This window comes from Anas platyrhynchos, chromosome 19, assembly GCF_047663525.1.
Source record: "Anas platyrhynchos isolate ZD024472 breed Pekin duck chromosome 19, IASCAAS_PekinDuck_T2T, whole genome shotgun sequence".
Lineage (NCBI taxonomy): Eukaryota > Metazoa > Chordata > Aves > Anseriformes > Anatidae > Anas > Anas platyrhynchos.
The window spans coordinates 9665124-9688084 of NC_092605.1; the positions used below are offsets into that span (position 1 = coordinate 9665124).

The 22961-nt window shown below is 48.2% G+C and overlaps 2 long non-coding RNA genes across 4 annotated transcripts in view; both read left to right on the forward strand.

Moving 5' to 3' along the window:
* The window catches only part of LOC110351399 (uncharacterized), a 172977-nt gene that overhangs the window by 12507 nt on the left and 137509 nt on the right, over positions 1–22961 (forward strand). The window lies entirely within an intron of this gene.
* Positions 18113–22961, forward strand: part of LOC139999062 (uncharacterized) — a 39544-nt gene continuing 34695 nt past the window's right edge. The window contains exon 1 of the long non-coding RNA XR_011804082.1: positions 18113–18497. This is a non-coding gene — a long non-coding RNA (uncharacterized lncRNA). The remainder of the gene's footprint in view (positions 18498–22961) is intronic.

Genomic DNA, 22961 nt, shown 5'->3' on the forward strand with positions numbered 1-22961 from the left:
CAAGTAGCATCTGCTGGCAGTCCCGTAGCACATCTGCCTGTGGGTACAGCCCTGTGGGTACAGCCTGTGGGTACAGCCCTGCCACCAGTGCAGCTGAGACCAAGTGAGGACCTCTGAGCCATGGGAAGTGTTTGTCCTAGGGGAGGTGGGGCTGATGTGTTGCCTTGTGCCCAGTTGGAAGCTGTGCCTGGCACATTTTGCAGCTGACAGCCCCTCAGAAAGCATAGCCTAAGAGAGCAAGACTGCATTTTGGGATGCATTAATGACCTTTGCTCTCTGGGAACTGAGGACAGGACATGCAGAAACAGCACAGAGCTGTGCCAGGGAGGTTCAGGCTGGACACTATGAAAAATGTTTGCTGTGAGGGTGGTCAAATGCTGGAAAAGGCATCCTAGAGAGGCATATGATGCCCTGTGCCTGTCAGTATTGAAGAGGCACTTGGATGGTGCCCTTAGCAATATGCTTTCCCTCTTTGAAGTGGTCAGGCAGTCAGATTTGGTCTTTATAGGTTCCTTCCCACTGCACTATTCTGTCGTTACCTATAGCATCCGTCGAGCCTGAACAGATTCCCATTGGTAATGATGTCAATTAGCGAGAGAGCTCAGCTGCTGCTGCACAGTGGCTTCAGCAGGAAGCTCCACCTGATCTCCCTCTGGTTCCCGTGTGGGCCTTGCAGATGTTTGAAGGTGATGGAGATAAGTGGGGGCCTCCAGGAGCCCTGTCTGCTCCCTGCTGGGGGCTGAGTGTCCGGCGAGCTCCCTGAGGGCAGGGAGGGAGCAGTGGCTGTGTGGTGGCAGCTTCTGCCTGCTGCAGCCGTGGTATTTTGTGTGTGGGAAGGTGATGCCATGGGTGTGAGGACCCCTCCACCCACCCCCTGCTGCTCACCTTCACCCCGTTGTTTCTTCCTTTGGGAGCTGGAGCAATTTAACGTGCTCAAGTAACAGATCCCACCGGCAGATGAAGTTTCTTGCCTGGTTTGCAGCAGGAGCTGTCGTGCGAGCAGCCTTGCTCCACATCAACGCCTTGCGTGCTGCTCTGCTCTGTCTCACGTCTTGTTTGTTGGTGTGTGGTGTGGGGTCCTCCCCGCTCCTCATTAAAGGTCTGTTTGTCTCCATCTACTTCCCTCTTGTGCCAAGGTCTCCTGGATGCATCCTGGAGGAGGCATGTTGTTCGTCCTGCATGCCAGAAGGGAGATGAGCTGGGGTATGTCTGAGAGGAGGGGTGTGGATGTACACGGGGACAGTGCCTTTCTGTGTAAGTGGCTGGGGATGTGGTTTGGGATTTGCAAAATTGATTTTCTTGTCAGTCGTGGTGCTGAAACATGGAGGAAACCCTTTGTTTTGGTGTGGCCCGTAGTGCTTTTTATCCTTATCATCAAAAAAGTAAATACATATTTTTGCCAACTATGCTTCAACTCTTGGATAAACACCCTGGTTTAAAAAATATATTAAAAAAAAGTAATTGTGAAAATTTAGCATGGCTCCACTTGGCACCTGTTCCTCATCTAGAAGCGAATTATTCAGAGTTGAACTTCATTTTTTTCCCTTGATGGAACTGTTGGAGGCATTTGACCTGAACTTGTGAAGGGCTTAAATGAACCTGAAACACCGAACTGCTCAGAAGCAGGATTTCATCGCCAGCCAATACTTGCTGGCTGCTGTAGCAGCCTGTCCAGCAATGTAGCAAAAGGTCTGAGTCTGGACCAGGAACCAGTTGTATTCAGGTAAAAACTCAATTTTCCCTCTAGATGATCTTTTGTGTCATTCTCCCAGCCTTTGAGGATGCTGTGGGAAGGAGGCACGCTGTGCCTGGCTGGCCCCCCCACGCTGCGACCATCGTGCTCCCAAATTACACAGACATTGGCATTGCCTCCATGTGGAGCATGGCTTTGGAGGTGCTGCAAATAATCCCAGCCAGTACGTGGAGATCCCTATCTTATTCTTAGCCCCTAAGGGTGTGTTAATTCTCAGCCCAAGTTTACTTTCTTGCTCCTGAAATCATTTCTATCGTTTCTGCTGGGGAAAAGCAAGAGGGAGGAGGGGGAGAGGAGGAGGCCAGTTGCAAACACTTGTGAAGATGGAGATAATGTGGATTTGTATTCTAATCGGGGGAATTTGGCTGTGGGACGTCTGAACGAATACAATCTGATGAGTTTCATTAAGGCTACACCTCATTCTTTTAATTAACTTCTTGTTCTTGTCCTTGGTGAAGTAGTAATTATTTTTTAATTAGCCCAACACTGCATTGCAGAGCTAGCCAACCCTAGCCTCATCTCACTGAGAGGTGTCATAAGAATTAAGTTAATTAGCTTGTCACCATCCCTGTAAAATATGGCTGTGTTTGGCAAAAAGAAAAAAAAAAAGCCCCCTTTGCTGTTCCAAGGTTAATTAAAAACAGGGAGCACAAGGGTGTCAGATCGTCTGCGGAGAGGCAGGTCCTGAGCTCTGGCTGCTGCTGCAGTTTGCATCAGGAGAGGGCTTGGGGGCAGAAAACCAGCATATCACTGGCATTGCTCACGGGTTCCTCGTGGACCCAGCTCAGCAGTGGGGCCTTGGGGGCACGCGGTGTGCGGCGTGGTGTTTGCTGCTGCTGGTGGTAAGTGTGTGTGTGCAGAAGCTGAAGGCGGCCAAGCCCCAGTCGCTGTGGTTCTGGAGGTTGAAAGGGACCTGAGGCTCTCACTGTGTTCTTTTCTGTGCCATTTCTGCTGTTTTGACTGGTAAACAAACACTTCCCTGACGTTAGCATCTCGCGCAGTTTGAGTTTTAGACCGGTGGGGAAAAAAACATTTCAGAACTTGTAACTGCTCGAACCGATTCATTCCCCCGGTTGTTTTGATTAAACTGAAAAGAGTTCTGTGAAAATGAACTTCAGGGGTTGAACGCTTCTATTTGGAAAGCTATTTCCTCTGTCAAAATCCATCTCCGAGAGATTTTCCACCACCTCCAAGAGCAGCACGCCCTGGCTGAGCCCCGTGTCTGCACGCGGCGGGTCCAGGCGCTGCGGCTGCTCTTCCCTTCGTGGTGAGCCCGGAGAAACGAGGCTTTTTCTTCAGCCTCATCGCATGTTTATTTGACAGCTCAGCATTATTTTTTTTTTTTTTTCATAGGCAATTTCTAGCTCTCCTGATTGAAGAGATGAACTTGAATATATGAGCCCCGTGGGACTTGGAGCTGTCTCCTAAATCTCCCCAGATGCTGATGGCGGCTCCGCTCTTTGCTCCCAGGGATTTCTCTTCTCCGGCTGCTGCCTCTCCTGGCTGCACTCAGGCTGCTCACTGATATGCTCCTGTGTGCTGTCCTGGGACAGGAGAGGTGCTGCTGACCCCTGGCAGCGATGGGCAGGGGTTAAGGCCATGCAGCTGGTTGTGAAGTTGGTTGATAAGTGATTTATCTGTCTGCGCAGTGCCCTACCCATGGTGAAACAGCTCTGGCAGCTGGGGGAACAGGCGTGAGGCAGCTGGTTCAGAGTGGTGTGGCTGATGCTGCAGCAGCTGATTGTGACTTACATCGGTGTAAAGGACAGCGGGTATTTGACCAGCTTGAGTCCAGATCTGGTGTCGCAGAAGTTGCCCATTAACAGAGGGAAGGAAGGGCAGGAAGCTCCGAGGGGTTCTTGGAGTGGGGTAGAAAAACCCCATGGACAGAAAGGCCTCGGTACAGCAGCTCACTGGTCTCAGTGGGACTTTGATGTCATAGACCAGTGTCATAGATGCAAAGTGTGGGGCTGAACAGAGCAGGACACAGTGTGGGATTACGGAACATCGGTCCTGGCATGTGCAGCGATGGGAAAAGAAAGCGTGAAAAGAGGGCTGGGCACCTGGAGCTGCCTGGGAGAGCTCAGTAACTCCCCCTTGGTGTTCGTGGGCTCCTCCAAAACTGCTCGGGTGGCAGAGAGGTGAGCCCCGTGCTCAGCCGTCCCCACCAGGACCCCACCAACAGCCCCTGTGGGGTCCTGAGGGTGGCGGGGTGGGAAGCGCTCCCTCAGAGCATCGCCTGGGCTGGTAGCGCTCGGTTTGGGGCAGGCCGTGGGCAGAACTCGTGCTGAGAGCTCCGTGTTTGTCCCATGATTACATCTTTGTCTTCGAGTCAGTTTAGAAAAGGCTAATAATGCACAAAAATTCATTCTTCCATATAGTGTAGTCATTTGTTTTCTAGGGGTTAGAAGAAACACTGTGGAGAAAATTGCACCATAACTTTCTATTTGACAATTCTTGAAGCTTTCTCCAGATCAGAGTTGACGATATTTTTGGGAATATTTTGTGCAAATCATTCAGGTTAGAGAGCTCTGTTACTTCATTGCCGAATCACCATTTTCTGTAGGAAGCTGGCTGCTTTTTTGTGTGAAGAATGTTATGTGCTGAAAAAAAATGCATCAGTGACATTTTGACAGAAAACTTATGACCAGTCCTACTCCAGAGCAGCTGGCCACCATCAGAGACAGGATACCGAGTAGACAAGCCTCTGTTCTGATCCAGCAGAGTAATTTTTATATTCCAATGTAAATAATCGTTTAAGAGTTAACTGTTTGGGGCTCCCTTAAGCTTTCAGCTGGGGGTCTGCAGGGTCTGTGTTTCTAACTTAGCAGAAAAGGCTCTTGGTTTAAAAAAAAAAAAAATAAAATAAAAGGAGGGGGAAAAATAATTCTAACAACCCCAGTGGCCTCCTTCAGAGAATAAGGATATTAACTTCGGCTTTAATAAAAACATAATGTTAACTAATCTACTGTGAAGAGCTTCAACTGCAAACTGTAGCAATTTACCAGTGAAAAATTGGAAGTGGACTGAGAGTTGGAAGGAACCTGCGGTCATTAGCTGCAGATTAAAGATGAATTAAATCCTTTCTGATTGTGTCAATCCATCCATCGTGAGGATTGTGCCTTTCCAGCATTCTTCCTCCTCCCTTCAGCGGAGGACCTTTCGGCAGGATTTGATGCCTTGCTGTGGTGGCGATGATGTGTGGAGGTGGGATGTGGGGTGCTGGCTGAGTGTGCAGGTATTCTGCAGTGATCTTCTGGTGTCTCCAGTGCTGCTTTGCAAAAAGAGCTTTTAAAGTGACACTTATTTTTGGATCCCAAGGTACCTGCTGTGGCTGCGTATCTCCAGGGTGCGTAAGATGTGGGAAGTGTTTCTGGCAGTAAGGTGGGATAATGCTGTGTCCCCAGGCTGTGGGGCAGAGGCATCTGTTCCAGCTGTGCCTCCAGAATGAGATGAATATCAGCCATGGGACTGTGTTTGGGATCTGTTCTGCTCAAGGCATGTGGATTTGTGTACTTCTTTTCCATGTCTGTGCCCTGGTGTGGAGCTGTCTTGAGTCCTGTGGATGCCTTGGTGGTGTGTTGGGGAACTGTGGCTTGCTCAAATCTGCTCATGAAAGAGTCACAGCCCCCTGAAAAAGACCTGTTCCTCTGGCATCTCATAAAATACGTGCATTTATTTGGTACAACTGGTCGTGTTTATTAACCATGTGGATCCTGTTGCAATGCAGAGGAACACATAATCAGCAATGACTAGAGAGGTGAACTAAATGCCCGTGTCCCACTTCTGAGGGCATCTGGACCTTGTGAATGGTCTTTGCCTGGAACTGTGTTAGTTATGGATAACCCAATTCTGATTTTTTTTTTTCACTGCTGAAATTGGAGGGAGGTTTGGATTCAGCATTTATTCCGCTCAAATCTAAGGCTTTCTTTCTCCCTCCAGGGTGTTTACTCATAATCTTGCAGTCTTGCCTGAAGATTCAGAAAAATGTCAGCAACCTGCAAGCACCCAGAAGACCATTCCAAATTGTGTGAACAATAAGCAGAAATGAAATCCAAATTGCGTGGCATATGGCTCATCCCTACAAACCTTTGCATTCAAAAGGCTGGGGGGTAGTAACGATTCAAACAAAGTGGAGGACGTGTTAAGGCGATGCCTGTCGGAGCTATCAAGCCTTATTGCTTGCGAGAAACACATAATCCCTTTTAATCTCATTCCTTGCATTCCATGTGGCTGTGAGGCTGCGTTTCAGTAAAACTGATTTTCTAGTTGATGAGCAAAATTGTCGAGGAGCTCTGAAGATGCTCACAGCTCCCTGCAGGGCACAGCAGCCTTGCTGCGGTGGCTGCTGCATGAGCAGGGAGGAGGAGGAGCAGTGTTACAGCCCAGGTCCAGCCTGATGGTGTAGTTTTAGTGGGCAGGAGCAGCTGTGTCCAGGCTTACCTTGTTAAAAAGTTGAATTTAAAGCTGGAGGCTTTTTAACAGAAGGAAGTGGGAGCTGTCTTCTCCCTGTGGGTTTAGACCAAGGTGCTGCTGGTGGCATGCGGCCAGGTGAAATGGGTGGTGGTTTGTGTAACTGCAAACTGTGCTCACTCCACATCCCCCCTGTATTTCTTAAAATCCTCTGGCAGGTTTGCTAACACTTCCCTTTGTTCTTCTAGCTTTCAGACTGGTCAGTCTGCTGAAGGTATGTCTGATGCAGAGGAGTAGGAGTCCATATGAAAAGTGTATTGTAGTGTGGTAAGGCATAAGGCTTTTTCTCTGGGAAGTGCATATCACACTGTACGACGTAAGGAGCCAACCGGGGCAGTGGGGGGAAGAAAAACTAGAAATTGGGATGTACCTTTCAGAGTGCTGTGCCATTCCCTAAGACCTAGAGCAATGCGCAGTGTGGACTCTGCTGGGGAGGTGGCTGTGTTGCTGGATTAGCCTAGATTTGACTGGGAATACACTGAATCCTGCCACATCAGTTAGCATCTGCGTTTGTTTTCATCCAGGAGGTGCTGAGGCTGTGGACGAGGCTGTCCTGGTGAGCAGAACCCGCTCCCAAGCGCAGCTTTGACCTGCTTGGGGTGAGCACGTGGAAGCCAACTGCTGCCTCCATCCAGACTTGATGGGTCACGCTGTGTGAATGCTTTAAAGACAGCAATTGTAATACTTTTTTGCTAAAATTTGATCATTTTGGTCTGTCCCAGCCTATCCACTGCTGAGCCCTGCAGATGGGATCCAGCTGAGTCAACCCGCTGGGCTGTCACAGGGATCCCGTGCACGCTAACGGGCTCGGCTTAATGACACTGCTCTGGGGAGGGCCACGTCTGATGGAGTCTCAGCTACTGACTGCAGTTAGAGGTTTCTCTTGGTGGGTTTTGCACCCTGTAAGACAAAGCTGAAGAGGGGAAGCAGCCTGGGGCAGAAGCTGAGGGTTTGGGCAGTGGAGGGCTGGTCTTTGGCTGTGGAGGGGCTGCAGCGCTGGTCCCCGCTGGCACGCGTCGTCCTCGGGCTCTGCCCCAGTGTACCTTCAGCTGTGCTTTGGTCTCCAGGTCCCTGTAAAGGAGACCACCTGTTTCAAGCTTCAGTGAAGGCTTTTCTTTGCCTTGGGCAGTGGATTGGAACAAGGAGCAGAGGCCAGAGGAGCAGACAGTGACCTCTGCTTGGAGGGAGCAGCAGAGCCAGGTGAGCAATTTCCTGTTGTAGAAGCGAACGGAGCTGGGTCTCCGGTGGGGATAATCCCACTGCTTACACCCCAGGAGCTGGCTCTGCAGCGGTGGCTAGCGTGCCTTTAGATGGAGAGAAGTCTGGGAAGTGTAAATCACAGCTGTGGAATATTGCTTTAACAAGTCCCCTGCTCTGTTTTCATGGATGGGGGGGAAAAAAGGGAGCGTTCCCCCTCCTCATCATAGGATATTGCAGCAGACATCACTGACGGTCTGGATGGAGAGAACAATATGAAGATAAGGATACCTCTCTCCCCCATCAGCACCTCCCTCCTTTTTTCGTCTCTTCCCCCCTTTGTCTCATGTTTCCGTGTTAAGAGGATTTTTTCGGCACAGTAACGAGCTCTTGCTTTGAACTTGGAATATGTATGCTGCAAAGAAAGCCCCTGGACTGTCCTTACTTAATATGCCCAAATATGATTAGTGTCAGACTGTGAAATATCACTTCCTTATCTCTAGGAGCCAGCAGACAGGAACATTTCAAGGGATCAGGGTCTTTTTTGGCAAAACAGACTTTGAGAAGGAGATGGTTTGTGTGTACAGTCTCTTCGCTGGCGTGATTCTCGTAAGCCCCCGGAGAATCTCCTCTTCTTTCTCTCTGCTTCCTTCTCTCTCTTCCTGCTCTTCTGCTCATTCATTCTTTGCTTCATCCCTCGTCTGTATTGACATTAATTCATGATCAAGGGACATCACTTGCAAAATGGCAGAGGACTTAAAGTCAAGTTTCCTTCTCAGCCGTGTCACTGCCGTGCCCGCAGCTGAGGAGCGGCACCTTCTCCCTTGCGTGGTGTCCAAGTTAGACCTCAAGGATAGCGTTTCAAAAGGATGATCTGGTTGCAGGAGTTAATAATTTGGGCCATCTCATAGGCCACATTGCTGCTGTTTCTGATGAGCAATACTGCTTTGGCAGGAAAAAAAAACTGCCCACCCCAGTTTATTTACATATGAAGGGTCTTGCGTGTCAACAACTGCAAGCTGTGGATAAAGGATTTGTATCTCCTGTAATTTCATGGATCTCTTCAGTGCTTTTTGAGCAGAAAGGGGAAGAGAGGGAAGGGAACTACTATTAAAATGTCTTTCCATTCTCAGTTCTTAACTGGCTGCCAAAATCTTCCTTCCTCCCCCCCTGAAAAATCCCAGCAGTGTGGAATAATAGAAGAAACTCATTGCAAATGTATCACTTCAATGCCTTGGAATGCTTTTGTTTCTAATTCTCTTTGATCTTCAGATGGGCTAAAGATAAGGACTGAAGTTGCTATTCAACATCTCCAGTCTAGATCTGGAACTCATGATCTCTGGAAAGGAGCTGTGCTGAAATCAGACCCTGGATTTTGAGCTCATTTAAGTAAGCATATTTGAATTGTGGGCTTTGATTGTGATCTATTTCTGCTTGCAACTTGGAAATGTTTAGGATTTAATGTATACCGAGTTTAATACTCTTACATGCACCATTGGCCTCTACTGGAAAGGATTAGAGCTTCTCAGCTCTAAGACCTAAACCTTAATACCGCTCTGAAAGAGACTTCCATTTAAGTATCGGCGTACAGCGCGGAGCCATAAGCTGCAGGCTCGCTGATCCCGCTGCCACTGCATAGTTCCAGGCCTGGATGGTCTTGTGCTGACCAAAGTTTTATGCAAACGTGTGAAACATTTAGCAAGGACATTTCTGATGAAGTCTACTTTAGATGAAACCATGAAACTGCGGGTTCCAGGCTAAACAGGCCCGTTTTTGCTGAGACAGTTTAAGTTGCAGAAGATACTGAGATTTGTTGTGAGAGGGGTCATGCACAGACTTGAGCTCAATGAACCCTGGAAATCAAGAAGAATGCTGGTGTTGGGAGTTTGGAATTGCCTGGCTTTGAACACTGAGGTCTACCTCCATGCAAGTGTTGATGGTCAGGACTTCAGGGAAGGTTTGGTCCTACAGAAGAGTCTGCAGCTGAGCCCTTAGACCTGGAAAAAAGGAGCATAAAAGAAAAGAAATTCTCGTGTTTTAATTTAGAGATGAGAAGATTGAGAGGAAGGCAGGTGGAACAGGCTTCATGAGTGCAAAAGCTATTGTAAAGAGGAGCAGGAGGACTTCTGAACTGACATCCTAGGCTTGTAGGCAGGAGCAGCCATACCTGTCAGCACAGAGGAGAGGAGAGGAGCGTCCCCCTGCCCCTCCGATGGTAGCAAAGCTCTGGAGAGGTTCCACTGGAAGAGGCGTGGAAGGTGTTTAACAGTTTGGGGCACATCTAGCAGGAAGGATTGATCCTGCTTTGGGGTACAGGGTGGAGATAACAGCCTTATGCTGTCCTATTCATCACTGTTCTTCTGTAGATATTCAGAAATACTGCTTTAATTCTTGGTTCACTTAACAGGCGCCTTAAACCATCCAAATTTCATCACAACAAACTGCCACAGGCTGTAGGGAACATGTTACATTATAGTATTATTGTTATTTTTTTCTTTGGGGATCATTTACCAGCCTGCTCTGTTCATAGTGGGTCTCTTGTTCGATGTATTCATTGATAACTCAAGTGCTATTTTCTTGGCTGGAAAATATTGACTTTGAGGTTAGGGTCTTCAAATGTGTTCAGCATTTGCCAGCCCTTCTGTCGAAGCCTGTGGCAATAATCCTATTGATCGCAGGGGGAGTGGAATTCATGAGAACAGAAAATAAAGGGAAGGCTTGGAAATCCTGCTCTGAGCATTTTGTGACTCAGATGTCAGAGGAAACATGATGTAATCCAGTGTCAAAGGCACTCTGAAACCTTTCATAAAGAATTTTTTAAAATAAATTGACCTTTTAAATAGATTAACATTTTTTGAAGCAAAAAAATCTATTACCATGAAAATGTGGGGAGTTGAATCGCTCCTCCAAGGTGTTGAAACAAACCCCAGAATGTTTTCTTTTCTTGCTGGGGGTAAAAAAAAGACTTCTCTAAAGCGAATTGTGAAATACGGAACAGCCTTCCTGTTACCTTTGTTACCATCAGCAGGGAAGGAAAGTTGCAGTGTAGAACAGGAGGAACAGGATGAGCTTGAGCAGAAAGTTTTCCACCGTGGAGCGGTACCGATGGTGTTAGAGGAGCATCTCCTGCACTGTGCTCTTGGCTTTGTGTCCTTGCCTGCCCGGGGTGGGGATGTCCCACAGTCCTGGCCCTGCTGGTTTCCTGGTCCTCGGGCACTCGTGGCCCTGATGGGGCCATCCTGCAGCTCCATGGCCTCGTCTACCCCTGGAGGTGGTGGCCAGGTGCTGAGGTAACAAGTGGAGGACATCACCAATGTAAGCATCCAGTAGTCTTATTGTGAGATCTTACCTTTTTAATCGTGAAGCTGAAAGATGCCCCTCTCAGGGGAAGAGGAGGCTGTTTCCTGGTCTCTGTGTGAAGGAGAATCCTATGAATCCTCTGGGTTCACAGCCCTGCTTCAGTATTCCCCTCCCTTTGTAAAATGCCTGGCTGGGTAAAATCACAGACTAAAAGCTCCCTACTGTGCCTTGGGTCAGCATATATCCAAAGAATTTATTTCTATTCACAAAACTTGCCTGTATTTTTTTAAATTTATAGTAAAATTTTCTGTGGAAATCTTCAAAGATTTTACTTCTCCCTGCTTGATCTATGACCACAAAAAAAGCTACTTATAAATTCAAACGCTTGGATTTGTGGCTGCAATTAATTCTGGTATGTGTACTTCGCTCTTAGATTTCTGGCTTGCAAAACACCAACTGGAGTCATATCCCTGATGTGATTTCTGTAATCTTCCACTTGTGTTTATGGGCAGCAATCTCTGGATGTATCGGAGCTGCTCCTGTTGAAGTACAGCAGAAGGCAGTAGCTCTCCTCTCTGCTTTTAGCTCTGTGGTTCAGCTCTCGCCTCCAGCCTGGGTTTTGCTTGTGTCGGGGCAGGTTTGCACCACTGTGTGCGGGGCTTTTGGGTTCTGTGCTTGGCTTCGCAACAGCCTCTGGTGCTGCCTGAGGCTGAAAGGAGACAAAGACAATAAGCTGTGCTGGGCCATAGATCTGCTTTTTTTTTTTTTTTATCCAGAGGGCTGCGTGCTGGGACTTTTCTTTTTTTTTCTTTTTTTTTTTCTCTTTGAGAGCTGCCTGGAACTGGAAGAGTCATATATCAAATAGGGTCAGTGCTTCTGGTCCCATGGCTGGGATCAAGAATCCTGTGGTTAAGGGATCCTGTGTAAGGCTTCCAGCCCAGAGCTGCCTTGTGCAAATGGATGCTCGCGGTCTGCTCTCAGCCTCCCCATAGATTCGCCCTGGCCTTTCTGCCACATTGGAGCATTTCCTTTTATACCCAGCATCTGTGAAGTTCAGAGAGGCTTCCTTTATCCATTTCTCCACCCGAGGGGACTCAGCCCATCTCTTCCACAGCCAGGGCAAGCCCCAAGTGCTGCAATATTTAAGTGACTGCATTGGATCCAAGTTGTTCAGAGAACTTGGAAAGTCTTATCAGCATTTTCTTAAATTTAACTTTGTACTGAAGCAAGAGGTATGTATCCAGGGATGTAGGCAGGTGTCCTTGCAGTAATTTACACCAAAAATGTGAAGTGCTCTGCAAGTGCTAAGTAGATGTTCTTGTCTCCTGCTTAGACTTGCTATAGCAGTGCAAAGCTTTACAGTCTAAAAACAAAGAAAAGCTTACTTGGGAAATGTTTCTCTCCTGAAGGCAGATGGGTGTGAAGTATGAAGTCTTCATGGGAACAAAGGACAGAGTGGCAGAGTGAAAGGTTTCCATGTAGGCAGGTGTGAAGAGAGAAAATCCTATGGATGCTTCCCAAAAATCTAATATAGAATTGGGGAAGTCTTTGCTTTGCCAGTGAATGGATCCCACGAAGGCAATGATTAGGATTTTATGTGCAGGAAATATTATGAGCTACCATTCTTGGGTTGTTTTCTGACAGCAGAAACAATTAAAAACTGCAACACACTGCATGCTTTCCATTTCCAGCTGTCTCGCTGCACTAACTGCTCCCTTCATGCCCTGCTAAATTCCTGCCTTAGCTTCAAGCGAATTTGCCAGTGTGTCCAAGGAGACAAAAGAGCAAGCAGAGTGGTGAGAATCATTGTTCGAGGCTCAACCCAAAACTGCTTTTACCAAAGCCAAATGTCAGGATAAAGGCGATGGCTTGCAGGGAAGCCTCCACCTTCCCCTAGAACCAGGCAAGCAAATAAAATAGTAAGCACACAGCTCCCTGTATGTGTGAGTGCAGTCAGAGTGCAGCACTTTGTAGGGAAGCCTTGTGCTGCAGCTTGGGACGATCTGGCCTGTGCTGCACCGATCAGTGCCCGTTTGCCCCCGACGTGGTGATGTGAGGCTCCTGCTCAGGCCTCCTGTAAGGAATTATAGTGGCTTTGTGCAGAGTTATTACCTGGGTTTATCCCCAGTTTCCAGTCAAAATGGTGAGGTGTTAACACAGGAGCAGTGTGTGGTTCCTGTGGTGTTCTTCAGCTGTCGGGTAAGTAACGTGTGCTGCTGGGATCCGAGCATTTCTCCTGGCTGATTCTCCTGGATAACAGCTGGGATGGGGTTTGCTCAGCGCTGGAATCGTGTCCTGGGCCTGATCTGTGCTGGGGACTTGTGGTGGTGGTTGTCTTATGGGGATGGCAAGGAGTTGTAATCCTCTCCAGTCTGGGGCTGAATTACTTTTGTTTGTTGTGTTTCTGAGCTTTCCCATCTTCAAGACAGACACTTAGCTGCGGTCAGTGTTAGGGCTTTTATTACAGGTGGCAAAACAGCTCCGGTGCATCGCTGCTGCAGGAGCCTGGGCCGTGGCAGAGGAGCCCGGCCACTGCACCAGTTGGTTGGGGATGCTGGTTCAGCAAAGGTGAAACCCAACAACTTTTTTTTTTCTCCTCTGTACATGGCCTGTGCACCTCCAGCTGAGTGGGCCTGTCCGTGGGAGGTAGGAGCAGCTGGGCTGGAGACAGCTGAGCAAGGGAGGGAGCAGGGAGGCTGTGTCTGCTTGCCTGGACAGCCCGTGTCACTCTGCACTTGTGTCTGTCACCTTGGGTTAGTGAAGAGGAGAATTAAGATTCTTTGGAATCGACAGAATTTACACTAAAACAGTGGGTTCTGCTGCCTGTCTTTTAGATGTCAAATGTTCTTTGTGTTTGCTTTGTTCCAAGAGAACAAAACTTTAATTCTTAAAGTGAATATTAGTGAGTTCTCACAGCCTGTTCAGCCCTCCCAGATACTGTGAGTTTTTGGGTTTGGACAGGTACTTTGCCATCAGTACCTCACAGCATTCCTGTACTGGAAGCCCTCTGTGCTTTGGCAGTGTTGGATTTCTGGGTACCCAGGTGTTTGTGCCTCGTGGTGGCCGAATTGGGAAGGCCGTGGGTTAACCCTACAGGTACGCAGGGAGATCACCTCCCTGCATGGCGAGGGACGGGCAGGTAACAGCAGGACCAGACAAATGATGCAACTGCAGAGGCTCGCTACCAAAACCTGCATGAAGGGCCACATTTGTCATTAACAGTTTCTAATCTGTCTTCTCTTTCTCTGCTTGTTAATTTAGAAATACCAAACCGAAAGCCCCTTTATAGCTCTAGGGCAGGTGGCTAGCTTAAATCCACCTCATTACTTTTAATGAATAAGATTTTTTTTCACTTTTCTGGACAGGTGGCTAGTACGAGAGTCTATAGTTGTATTTTGAGGCCAGGAATGTGCTCTGGCTGAGTGTCAAACCAGCAACCCTTTGTGCCAAAGGGCTCTAAATTCACCGATGTGACATTGCAATAGATGAAGAAAACAAAACCACAAATGGTGACAAACCGGGTGCTGTGTAATGGGCAGTGACAGTGTTTGCAGCATGTAGCATGAGCTGTCCCTTCTATGTTATCTAGCATGTTAAAGGGGAGGTGAGAAATTAAATGCAGGGGGTGCTTGTGAAGTGTTAGGATTTCTTCAGCAGGATATTTCAGTTCGTTGTTCCAGTTAATGTGATTAAAAATGATGGCCTGATGCTAAACTGTCCCAGACAGATGCTATGTAGAGCAGTCTGTGTACACAACAAATGAAGGAATTTAAGAACCCATATGATGCTCTCTTGCTTCCTCACCAAGTAGCAAAGTTTCAGAATCTTTGAGAGATGCTGGAAGACCCCTTATTTACCAGAATTGCAGGTAAGAGAAGACTTCTTGCTATGAAAACCTACTTGTATGAGCCCATGAGACTGACCTGACTCGCTTAGTGTGAGCCTGAATTCAGCCGTTTACAATGTTCAAAAAATGTTGTTAGCTCTCCTCTTTCATTGCCTTTGGCCTTCCTGGGTTTGACCATACTGGAAATTGCAACGCCAAATAGCAGCAATAAAACTAAGCCCTCTTGTGATACTTCCAAGCAGAACAGGAACTTCCAGAAATCTCCCGAGAAGGGTTTAACTCCTGAGGTCTGTAGCCCTGTTCAGCCTGAATTGAGGAGCTTGGAGAAAGTTCAGAGAAACACCCAAGCTTTTGAGCACTTCATCATACTGAGCCCTTGTAGGCTGTGCCATTACCCACGTCTGGTTACACAGTGTTCCTCATCAGAGGCTCAGTGTGTCTCCGTCCCAAATGAGCACTGTTCAGCCCTCCTTCTCTGTCCCATGTTCTTCTCCAAGCCGTTTCCTTTTAATTGTCTCTGAAGAAAAGTTACTTGCAGACATAATTTTCTCCTGGAATGATATTACAGCTTCTAAACCAAGCCTGGGTCAGCAGTATCACATGGATAAGAGACTCTTTCCCTCTCATGTGATACCGTTTTAGTAGAAGATTAAGCTTTTAACCCTGAAATAAAAGCAGCTTTCCCTCTTCTCCCTCCCTCTCTTGTTATCGCTCCTGCTCTTTTTTTCCTCCCTCCCATCATCTCGATACGACATCAATTCTGGCTGCTGGTCTAGTGAGCAATCCATCCTGAGACTTGATCCGGGGACTTAATTAAGTGTGAAATTGAAGGGAGAATCGGATGGGGTCCTGCGAGGCAGAAATTTTATAAGTCGCTGGAAAGCAAAGTGCAGATGGATATTCTCCAAGATGCCGGCAAGTTATTGACTGTTATTGCTCAACACCACGATGATGAAAGATAGTTAGGTACCTAGAGAATGCTGTCAGGGACTAGATATTTTCCAGTGGGCTCCTGCATTTAAGTGAATACCACTGCTGGCTTTATGCCTGGGTGGACACAGCCACCTACCTGTGGCCTCAGATTTCTGGCTCCTTTTGCTTCACAAGGCAAGAATCAGCCCCAGAAATGAATGCTGTGGTTTGAGCTAATGCTCAAAGCTGCACAAAGACCATGCTTTGTGGTAGGGGGGACTGGCTGCTCCCTCCCTCTCTGTCCCCAGAAGGATGTGAGCTCAGAGCATCGTGTCCTGGGGTGCTGCGGTGCTGGTCCTGATGCTGCAGTGCTGAGGGCTCCTCGCTGTGCCTTTGCCCTCCTGGGCTGGCCCTTGCTCCGTGTTTGCACCAGGACATCGGGATGCTCAGCAGGGCTGTAGTGCCTTGCTCCTGTGGTGTTGGAGCCCTGCAGCACTCTGGCAGCTCTCTGGCTTCGGGGCTTTCTCAGGGGAGATTTATTGAAAGAAATTTTGTTGTAGGTGGGTTTTGGCCTCTCCTGGCTTCTGGACCCAGGCACTTGTGTTTCTGTTTGGAAAGTTTGATGCTTGAGGGTTTTATTGTTGCATGAGCTGTTACTGGGGGCCTTTGAGGACTGGGAAAATGAGCAGGGGCTGAGCATCAGCTGCCATATTCAGGAGGTGATGAACACCACAGGCAGTAACAGTGCTCCTCTACTCTAATCTTTCAGAGAGCTGTGCCAGTGATCTCCAGCCCCCTTCACGCTGCTGGCAGGGTTGCAGAGGACAGGGGTTTGGTATTGAATAGCGGCCAGAGTTCATACCTGAGTGAGGTCCTCAGTGGGGTCTGGAGAGCCAAGTGACAATTGCACTCCAGCAGCAGATCCCCAGCACTTGCAGGGAAGCACGGTCAGTCTGTTTTCCCTGTGTGCTTGGTCTGGAGGAGCCCAGAGCTCAAGGAAAGCTGTCTCTTTTTTTCTGTGGAAGAGAGTTACAGCCCTGCCCCGGGGTGTTTTCTGCTCTGCCTGCAGGGCTTGGCTTTAGGTCGTGTGTGGTGAGATGCTCCTGCAAAAACTGGCTCTGGGGATGCTGCTCAGTGCTCTGGAGATGCTGAAGTGTTTTTAAGGTGAAAATCTCCTAGGAGAGGGAGGCCATCCTGTAGATGCAGATTGAGTTCATGAGAGCAGGTCAGAGCCTCGCAGCCATGCCTTGGGCATAATTTCCTTTTTGTTGATTGAAAATTGGCTAAAGAGTAATAACGGCAGTCAGTGAAATCACTGGTGCTCTGGTATTTTACATCACTCGAGGATCTAGCCTCAAGCACTGATGATAATTGCCTTCTGAGATGACACAGCAGTAAATATTAAGCCTCAATTTAACGTTGTATTTATGTACAATAGAAGCTAACAAAGCTTCCCTTCAATAAATCGCTTTTCTTATAAGCTCTCTAGAAACGCTGCGGTCTATCTACCCTCCTCAGCAAAGATTTAGTAACAGATGCTATAGCCATGTCTAATGTTAGCAAGCTTTCATTAGCTATATATAGCATGCTCCTCTCGTCTCGGTGCACCATGATACTTGCTCAGAGATCGCTGTTTGAAATTCAAAAGGAGAGCGTTCTGCGATGCGTTTATTTGTAGTTAACTTACTCACTTCACTCTGAAATAGTCGATGTGGTTTCCTCACCCTTAGTGTGAATTAGGGAGGTATTGTTGTATTAATCTCCTCTGGGCTCGATTCCAGCTTTCTTATTTGCACCAGCGAGGATCTGACTCCAAATGTGGCTTCCACAGGACCATTTGTGGATTAAGATACTGTTCCGCATAAGCGTGCTGTAATCCAGCTTTAATTGTGTTTTTATAGCGACCGTAACAAAAGCCTTAGTGGTAATGGGTAGCTACAGACCTTTGAATTTGACCTGAATAGCAGGAAAAGCCTTACAATGAATCATGGGGAAAAGATCATTAATGACACGGGGTAGAGAAAGCAGGATGGGATACAACTTCAATTTAGGTGTATTGGATTGGTTAAACATTATTACTTTGTAAGCTATCTGCCTTTTTTGTTTGGAGATGGGGAAGTAGCATTAGTGCACCCCAGGCAATCATTAGCTTAGCTGTAGAAGGTAGGCATTAAGGGAAGGTTTTTGTGTTGGTCTCAAAGAAACTGCTTAAAGGGCACGTGACAGATCTTGATAGAGGAGCTGTCAGGACCAAAGATGTTGTGAGGTGGTGTCCTATAGAGTGGTCTTATGGCTACTTTTATTAAATATTGCCTTTTCAGAGTACCCACGTGCTGCTGGTGCACTGCTGGGAGGCGTCAATAGAAGGAGAACTGGAGAAACTGTACGATAGGAGTGATTCAACATTTAAGTGCAAGGTGATGAATTTATGGGTTACGATGAGGAAATTTTAATATAAATTGGAGGCTCACTCGCTGCCAGGTAAGTAAGTGAACAAACTGTGCATGTGAATCATCCAGGTGCCCTCAAGACATGAACATAACAGGAGATGCACCGTGCAGGCTGTCACCAGCAGGGGTAGGGAAGCACTGGTGTCACCGTACACGGTGGCCACACAATTGGGGAATCCCACATGCAGTCCTGCTTGCAGACTTTCCAAAAAGAGAAGCTCCCAGTGGAGCAGCTGCAGGGATGCTGGGCGAGGTTAGGAGCAGGGTTATTGTGTGTGCATGGCAGGGAGCTGCGTTCTTTCATGCCACAGGATTTTGACCCCAAGTTTGTGTCATGCCTGGGCTAGTCTGCACTGTAAATATTCAACTGTCTGCCCTGCTGTTTTGGATAAGGGCTGTGTGTTGTGAGTTATGTTTGTATTTGAGCCTAAAAGGGGAAATATTACAGCTTGATAAGAGGTAGAGGAGCGGATATGTTTTAAATTTGATAACTATCCCCAACAGGCTTCCTTGTAGCTTCCAGTGAAGCATCTGGATGTGGTTACGATGGGAGCAACTGGACAAGGTGTGCTGCTGATTTATCCGGTTGCCTTTTCTTTTTTTTTGGTGGGGCAACTGCAGGTGAGGGAGGGAATGGAGTTACACAGCCCCACAGGAGTGGGGAGAAGAGTCAAAGCAGACCTCAGGGCCATCAAATCAGCATCAACCTTCTGAAGAGGAGCACAAAATGTAGATGAGGTGCTGTGCTGAGGTAAGATCCCTATCCCCTGCCTGCTGAGGAGCAGGGTGGGCAGTGACACCGGAGGCATTTACAAAGCAAACAGAGCTGGAGGTGGGCCAGCAAGGACCTGCCCTGGCACAGAGGATCCAGTCAAGTCAGCTTCTTTGAGCTTTGTGGTTTTGCTATTAAGTTTGCAGGAGGAAGGACCAAACACCTGGTGCCTTTTCCACATCAGTTTTCTACATCTTTGTACCCAGATAACAAATCCCTCAAACTTGGAGGCGTGACAGTATCACACCTCATCCTCAGTTCCTCGAGCTTGGACCAGTTCTGTGTGAGCACACAGTCCTCGCTGGGCCAAAACAAGAAGTGCAGAGGGAAACCAGAGGCTGAGCTTGATCTGAAAGACAGCCAGTGCCAGGAGCTTCACGCTTGTTCACAGAGCTCCCAGGCTGCTGCAGGGGCTGCCTGCTCTGAGGCTTCAGCGTCTGTGGGCTCACTGACACGGCTGGTGGCGAGGAGATGGGATGGAGCTCTCCTGCAGGTCTTATCCTCCTGGGCTCGAGATAAGTCTATGTACAGAGAGGGGTTTGTGGTGCAGGGCTATGCCTGCATGGGAAATGCCCTACAGGAGCAGTTGTTCACTTGTACAGCCCTTGGAAGTCACCAGAGTAGCCCCAAATGTGTGTTGGGTTCTTCTTCCTCAGAAGGGCTCTCCTCAGCTCACTTTGTGTGTGTGTCAGTGGCTGCAGTGAGGAGTGAGGCAGTTGGGGTTGATACCTGTGTCTGTGGAGTGGTGCACATCACCGCTGAGCCTCTGCTCCGTGTAGTCTGTTCTCCTGCCAGTTGGGAGGGGAAAACCCAGGGAAAGGCGATGGCAACCAGCGAGAACTTGGAGTATGAAAGGGAGGAACTCTCCCTGGGTGAGTAGTGTCTGCTTCTCCCTGATGCGTTGGTCAGAGGTTCTCAGCACGCCATCCAAACTATTTCTTGTAAAACTAAGTGGGTTTTGATCAAAAACATTTAGCATGTATCAACATCAGGGATTTTTTTTTAATTGCCAATCCAAGAAGAGAGGTAAGTCCCGCCAAGGTGTGAGATTGGTGACTGTAGCCAAGGCAGCAAAAGCTTTGCTGTTCAAAGAGCCAAGTTAAACAAGACACAATTAGGACTAACGTGCCCCCCACAGCTCCCAGAGGCGGCTTTATGGATCCGGAGGGGGCCACAACTGGATCTTGCTGTGTCTTGTTTGCCTTGGCTACGTAACACAGCAAACCCATGTGCCTCTTGCTTGGCGTCCTAGGCACAAATCACACCTGCAGGAGGCTCATGCACCAAGTCTTTCTTTTTTCCTTTCTGGTCCTCTAAGTTGTTTAGCTCTGATAAAATGCAACATAAATCTGATGGCATTGTGCTGGCTTTTCCAAAGAAGAATGCTGTGTGACTGATAATGACACGGGCTCCAACTTCTTACAAGCAGCTTTTAGGATTTGCCCATGTTTTGTGTGTCGTCTGTGGCTGGCAGTTCCCTTTGCTCTGGTTAGAAATTGAGAAGTGTGCAGATTGCATAGGTGGCTAAAAAGGATCCTGAAATGCTTCTTTCAAATACTTGACCATGGCAAATACTGGAAGTGGAGCAGTAGGTTACAGCTGCATTTCCATATCAGAGGATCAGTCAAACCATTCGGTGCTGCAGATCCCGCTCCCCTGAGCTCAGGGGAATTTTTTGGTCCGTTACAGTCTTCCCTGGGAAGTCACGGTTCCAGCTCTGTTGTTCATGTGTTTAAACTTTAAAAACCCTCTGTCTCAAGCAGGATGCTGTCCGAGGAACGTGCTCCTGTAAACGCTGGTTTTCCAAGGCTTCTTGGGACACATGTCATGCACAGACTCATTTATGGGTTTTGGCTGCAGAAGATTGTTTCCTATCGGAAACCCCTTTCTTTCTGCATGACCACACCATGCACAGAGATGTTCTCCAGCCACTACAGGAAGAGGATGGAGAAGGAGGTAGGCAGGAAGAAGCCTCCTGACCTACTGGTGAGGCTGAGCTCAGGCTGGAGACACAGGCAATACTGTATTTGTCCAGCTGATGTGGCTGGAGAATGCGACCAAGTTTTCATCCATGTGAACCCTCCTGCAGAGATGCTGCTTGCCTTGCTTGTGTCTTGAGGCTGCATGGTTACAACCTCACTATGTTGAGAAAAGATGCCAGTCCCCATAAAGGCAGTGACGTGTGACTGCAGAGGTCTCTACATCAAGCAGTTGTGGTTGCTTTAGTCCTGGAAAGAGCTCGGAGGGGCCAAGGAGCCTCTGGTCTCAGTACTTGGTAAGCTGAGCCTACAGGCAGCCTTCAGTGGGACTGAGACAATCCTAAGTTTAGGAAGTTTGTGTAAGCCCTGTGTTAGCTCACTTGTTCTCCAGCTTCTTGTTTGGCATCTGTACCGTGTTGGCTCGGGGACAGCTCTGAGGGTGTTCATGTCCTGGGGACCCGGAGGCAGTGGCGGGGCAGTGGCCGGGTGTTTGCGTGGCTGAGCGGGACACGGAGCGCTGACCGACGCGATTTCAAGGAGGTGCCTCCCTGCAGCCAGCTCTTCACGAGGCCATTATATCACCCAGAAATCAAAAAACCAGCAGCAAGAGGCATTTAACAGCTCCCTGGTGAGGGTGAGCGGGAGGGAGGGGCACTGCTCTGCTTTCCCACCGTTTTGATGTGTGCTGCCATCCCGAGGGACGTGCCCTGGGTGCCTGCTCGTTTCAAAGGCACAGACAGGGCCTGTTGGAGGAGATCTTAGCCCAGTTACAGCCCCTCCGGGGGCAGTTGTGTATTTCTCACACTTCCACGCTGAGCGAGGTTTCGCATAGACTGAGATGCAGGGATGATGGCAAAGGCACAAATTGTTTCTTGGTGTCCCTTTGCTCCATCACTGGCTCGTCCAAGGCTGAGCAGGGCTTCTCCTGCCACAGGGCTGTGTAGTGAGCTCTGCCCTTACCCCCCAGGGAGGTGAGGGGATGGGGGCAGCACAGGATCAGCCCCCTCCTGCAGTGAATGAACCCATTATGTTTTCACGGCCTTCAATAAAAAAACAAAGTTGTGAATCTTAATTAAAAGCACGATTGTCTGCATTTATGGCGACATTGTTTTGGGCTGTTTCTTTAGCTGTTAACAGGTTGTAAAACACTTAAAAGTCTGGATTTTTGGGGGGGATTACTGGTTAGGCTGTTCGAAAAGGAAAAGGTTTTTTACATAAAAACTGAAGGAAGATTTAGTGGTTGCAATTGCAGGGACTTGAACAGGCTGAAGTGAGGAACGCAACAGCAGTGAACGGAGTTTGCACGCAGCAGCTTTGACCATGGACGAGGCTGGTGGCACCCCGTGTCCTGCGCTCACCCCAGGCTGTGACTTCTCTCTGCTCCTCGTGCAGACCCCTGCCAGTGCTCCCAGCATCTTCCTGCTCCGTGTGCGTGGCTCTGGGTCCTCGCTGACAGCACGGGTCAGGTAACTGCTGCTGGTCCAGCCCTGGGCATGCCCTGGGAGGAGATGCCACTCGCAACCTGAAAAGCAGCTGGCTTCAATATTTGGGGTTATGGAAATAGGACTTGGAAGTGCACATATAGTCAAAGCAGTGTGTAGGGGGTGGCCTGGTTTTAATTTTCCCCCATAGTGGTTTTCCCATGTCAAGTTGCTTCCTTACCTGAGGGGGAAGTGGTCATTATGCCACGAGTTCTGCGCAGTGCCCTGAAGTCTGCAAAGGCAGCAGCTTGCAGAGCCTCAGACCTAGGAAGTCTTCATGTGCATCACTCCTCTGTTGTAACACATCTGTAGGGATGAAATCCCTGCTGGATTCCTTTTCTCAGAGGAAGAGGCAGAGATCTCATGTCAGCCAGGGGCTTTGTGAGGGAGCATTTTTGCAAGGAACATAGAAGTTGTTAGGTGGTTGTGTGTGTGAAATTCAGAGAAGATGACGAGCTTTCTCTTTTTTAAAATTATATACAAAGTTTTTACATTGTTTGAAAAAAAAATCCCTCTCTTCTACCTATATTGAACTGTACATTTGTGCTGCTTTTGATTCCCTATTGGAAACATGAAGTTTGTTCATGAAAATGGATATGAGAAGAGCAATCCTGTTCATTGAAAGCTGTCCTATCTGTTGCGAAAATATTTTGATAAGCTTTCCCCCACCCTCCCGTCATAGTATCATTAACCACGATGAACAAAACCCTGTTGTTGTGTGCAGGTTTCCTGTGGAATGACCTTGCTCAAGTCTGCAGCCTCAACGTGTTACAATGGAGCAGCGCAACGATATGATC